Below are 4,607 nucleotides of genomic sequence, written 5' to 3'. Positions count from 1 at the left end.
TTTTAAGTGTCTAAGTCAATACATTGTTTCATTTTTTGCAACATCATTTGAGCCTCCCCATAATATAACCATATCATCCCTAATTAGCGAGTTAACTTCCTGTTCGCACAGTGGCACAATATTTTGTAATCTTGCTCCTGGCATAACCATGCCCATAACCTCAAATTTCTTGTCCACTTGGTTCAATAATTCGGACGCATATCCTTTTATGTGACTGTCCCCCATTAGTATGATTTTATTTTTCCTTGCTTCCTTTTTATTTCTAGCTGTTTTTTATTTATTCCTTCTAACTGCTTCTGTTGATCAAAGTCGCTGGTTATTTTGCTGAGTGCTGCAAACCAGTTTACAATTGTCAGTATTTGTTGTGGTTTACCAACATCATTCCTCATATTATTTTTCAATTTCTTGTTGTCTTTTACTATCTGCCATTCATTAATTCTTATTTTTCCACTGATATTATGCCGATCAGCATTCATAAGATCTTGAGTCATACTTATGTTAGCATCTTGCTGCATCAGATCCATATCCTGCTATTTGCAAATAATTTTGCAATTCTTCTCATCACCTCTGTCCAACACCAGTCATTCTCCATTTTCCTCTTACAAACTTCAGTTAAGCTATTTTTTCTAAAATGACATTAATTTCATGTAGAATAACCTCTTTTACTGATCTGCATATAGCTGTTTTTAGTAGATCTCTTAATTCATTCATACCTTCTTGTAGATTCTGTGGGTCTTTCTTATTCCTACCATCACTTTCTTTACTAAGATTGTCTCCCTGTTCTATTTCACTTAATTCACCCTTACATTGCAAACATATCGCTGTTTCCTTATCTTGACAAACATCACGTTCATTGAAGAAAGCCATCTTCTGGGATGAGGTGCTGTGTAGAAATTGTGTTAACCGACGTTTCGGAGGAATGTATCGCCTCCATCTTCAGGGTAGAAGACAAGAAGAAATCCGCGAGCGAACCAGCAGAGCAGGTGCAACAGACTGAATCCAGTCGAGTAAACACAGCTGTATAAGAGAAGGAGAGAAGGAGTGTGGCTACATAGGGAAATAGTAGAGAGGGGGAGGGGAAGGGTCTGGTAGAATAGCCATCAGGTAGTGGGCCAGAGCTGGTATAGAGTATCTGTTAGGGGGATAGAAGGGAAGGATAAATGGAGGGCATTAACCCTGTAGCTTGGGGGCTGCAATGGACCTGAGTGGCCTATAGGTTCTGATGTATTTTGGAGGTTACTTGAGGGAACAGATGAGAGGCTTCCACGACTTGCTGAGACAAAACCCCACCTCTCTGTTCATATTGTCGGGATGGAGTTCTATTTGGATCGCATCATTAGGGAGGCCATTGAGATTGAACTCCATCCCGACAACATGAACAGAGAGGTGGGGTTTTGTCTCAGCAAGTCATGGAAGCCTCTCATCTGTTCCCTCAAGTAACCTCAAAAATACGGCACATACTCTATACCAGCTCTGGCCCAGTAAATATAAAATAAAAAATAAAAAACACAAACTGAGTGCAAATACTGAGACTTCCAAAACTATAAAAAAATTACAAATCATGTAAGTCAAGAAAAAGGGAAGGATCATTGAAAAAACAACTGGATGAAGGAAACCAGAACCATGATGTAGTGGTGGGAGATATCTATAAAGTGAAGTATACTGAACTCTTTTAATGGAAATTGTAGGCATGATCTGACACAACAATTATTAATCTAAAAAACAACATATATTTTGTTGCTACTCACTGGTTCAGGGTTAAACAACAATGGCGCAGGATCCGTGCTGCTGCAGACGCTGCCATAACCCTCAATATGATTACAAAATTCTCTTCTTTGCCTGTTCTCTTCTGTGTCCACACAATCACACTCAATTTCTGTAATGACATATGTTTAGACTTGCATGTCTTATCAATTATCCATACAGATTACAAAAAATTAACCAATAATATGGGTCTCCATAGTAACAGCATAAAAGAGTACCAAGTAGTAAGTAGTAGAACTTAAGGAGTAGTGATAGGTAACAGTACATACTAGTGATAATTAGTTTTAAGCACAGACAGGCAGGCCTGACCACCAGGTAAGCCTATCTTTCTTACTTTTTGCTGAACACCTAAACATGGTTCTACCTTCAATGGGCATGGGCGGTATTTCTGTGCAAAGAATTACAGGTGCTCCCCAGGTGTTGGACTCAGTACTCTTGCTGTAAGACTCTCCAAACATCTTGGCACCTTTCTGTGTTACCATGGCCCACGTCTCTCCATCCCATTATCTGGGCTCACTTTGGACCCAGTCTCTTCAGGTCTTTGGCTGGCTGCTTCATCTGGAATGTTCCCTCATCCTGTAAGTCAACCAAAGTTACTGTTACAGAAATCCAGAAGAAACGGCACTGAGACAGCTTACATTCAGAAGACTATATTTCTGAACCTCTTAATATGCATTGAGGGTGTCATATCTGTCAAGCTCCAGACATTTCAGATGTCAGAATTATTAGTGTTAGAGTAATAACTTTACAGTTCATTTCCGTACCACATACGTACTGTCTATTATGTTCTGAAGTTATGTAATTTACAAATAAATTATCTGTTAACATAACACAACATATGCGGGTCTATGAGGTACCAACTGAGGTGAAAATGGTCTGATTAACTGTAAACATGATGGGATGAATTAAATAAGCTAATATTTTAATCAAGAATGACAAGATTGGTGCACAGGTAATAATTCTGATGCATTTGTATTCTTTAATTTAAATATCTCCAAAACAATAAGACTTAGTGAAAATGTAGGCCTGTGTAGCACAAATTATAAATTTAAACTAAATTTATATGAGTAACAATGTATAATGAGGAGCTTCATAACCTATCTTCACCAAGTATAATTAGAATGATCAAGTAAAGGAGGATGCGGTGAGCAGGGCATGTACCACGAATAGGGAAACAAGGGATATATATATATAGGATATTGGTGGGAAAGCCAGAAGGAAAGAGACCACTTGGAAGACCAAGGCATAGGTGGGTGGGCAATATTAAAATGGATCTTACAGAGATAGGATGGGATTGGTCTGGCTCAGAATAGGGACCAGTGGAGGGCTCTTGTGAACACGGTAATGAACCTTAGCGTTGCATAAAATATAGGGAAATTCTTGAGTAGCTGCAGAATTGGCGGCTCCTCAAGAAGGGCTCAGCTTCATGGTGTTAAATGAAGCAATACTGGAGAGCCTCAATAATCGACCCTCATTTGTCTCACAACTGTTACAGCATACCTTTATGGCGAATATGACAACTCTGCCATCAGAAACCATGTTCAGAAAGAGTGCCATGGCTTCGTCTTCGTGTGGTGAGTACGTATCGAACTTATGCTGGGCCATCACACTCGCACTCACCTGGTTCAGTATCATCACATGGATCCCTCCCCCTTGTGGTTTTCTCCAGCCTCCAGGATCTAGCAATCTACACTAACATTAAATTTCACTGACTTCACCCCTCTAGTCTTATTGAAATAATTTCATTACAAGAAAATTACGAAAAAAAATTATGAATTATTAAAAAAAGATATTGTCCCTGTGCTCTACTAATTAAGTAGTATGCATTTGTGGGGAAATGGATGTACAGACCCACATTTTCTTGACCTCCGCAGCAGTTGGAAGTGAGTGGTCAGTGTCACGCTTCAGTCACTTTACCCCCGGAAAAAGAATCCCTGGTACCCATTGGATAGGAGACTGGGTAGGCCCCAAAGTCGGTCTGGACGACATGGAGAAGTGAAAATTCTTGCCGCCACAGAGACTCAAACTCTGACTCCTTAGATGTCCAGCCTGTAGCCAGTTGCTATATTGACTGCACTATCCATATCTAAAGAAATGTAAAAGGGATATCTAAAACTTATTTATAGGGAATGGTATTTCCTTCCATTTTCCTTTTCTTATATATCATATTTATCACAATTACCTTATACGGTTACACGAAACACATACGAAGTGAATTCAGTATACATTAGCTGCAGAGTTAAATGAGCATCATTTCACTAATTCCAGTATACCTGGCAAAAAGGCAACGTTATCCCTGTAACAGGACGTGGAGGCCCATTGTGTTGTTGTGTGTGTTGTATGGCACAATTTCACCCCACACCACGAAAAAATAAAACATACAAAGTACTTAGGATCTGATGTTATCGCAGTGGTGGCTATGAAGAGTTCTATTTTCTGGTATACAAAGCCGTGTAATCCGTTTAAAGTCAACCGACATTTCAGTGCAACATTTCACTTACATCTTCAGCGTCGAGGAATAAGCCAAGCATGAAACCACCGTAAAGCAGGTCGAAAACAGAGTTCGACCATGAAGACTGAAGTGACACATTTCTCCAAAATGTTGGCTTACTTTCAGCTGGCAGTGCGGCGTTACATCCCATAAGACAAAACTACCACTTGGAACAGACTTGTATTTTCATCTCTTCGCGGTTCGCGGTTACGTACGGGCATACATCGCCGTAATCGCTGTCACGGACTACTAAGTAAATAGATATGCAACTCAATAACTAGAACTGCGTTGCATCACGCCCAAAATAAAAATGTACGTGATGTCACAGGAAATTTGTATCCGTGATCCGTGA

The 4,607-nt window shown here is 39.7% G+C and overlaps 1 long non-coding RNA gene across 2 annotated transcripts; it reads right to left on the bottom strand.

The window, feature by feature from the left end:
- Nucleotides 1–1,670: 1,670 nt before the first annotated feature.
- Nucleotides 1,671–4,485, bottom strand: LOC117282470. 2 transcript variants are annotated; one of them, XR_004513211.1, is made up of 3 exons: nt 4,266–4,485; nt 2,129–2,340; nt 1,671–1,876 (listed from the first exon to the last, which is right to left on the bottom strand). It is a non-coding gene; the product is annotated as an uncharacterized LOC117282470 (long non-coding RNA). The 2 variants fall into 2 exon arrangements; XR_004513212.1 differs by lacking the exon at nt 4,266–4,485 and adding an exon at nt 3,947–4,029.
- Between the last annotated feature and the right edge of the window lie 122 nt (nt 4,486–4,607).

Source organism: Cryptotermes secundus, unplaced genomic scaffold, assembly GCF_002891405.2.
Source record: "Cryptotermes secundus unplaced genomic scaffold, Csec_1.0 scaffold271, whole genome shotgun sequence".
NCBI lineage: Eukaryota > Metazoa > Arthropoda > Insecta > Blattodea > Kalotermitidae > Cryptotermes > Cryptotermes secundus.
This window is presented reverse-complemented; position numbering and strand designations above follow the sequence as displayed.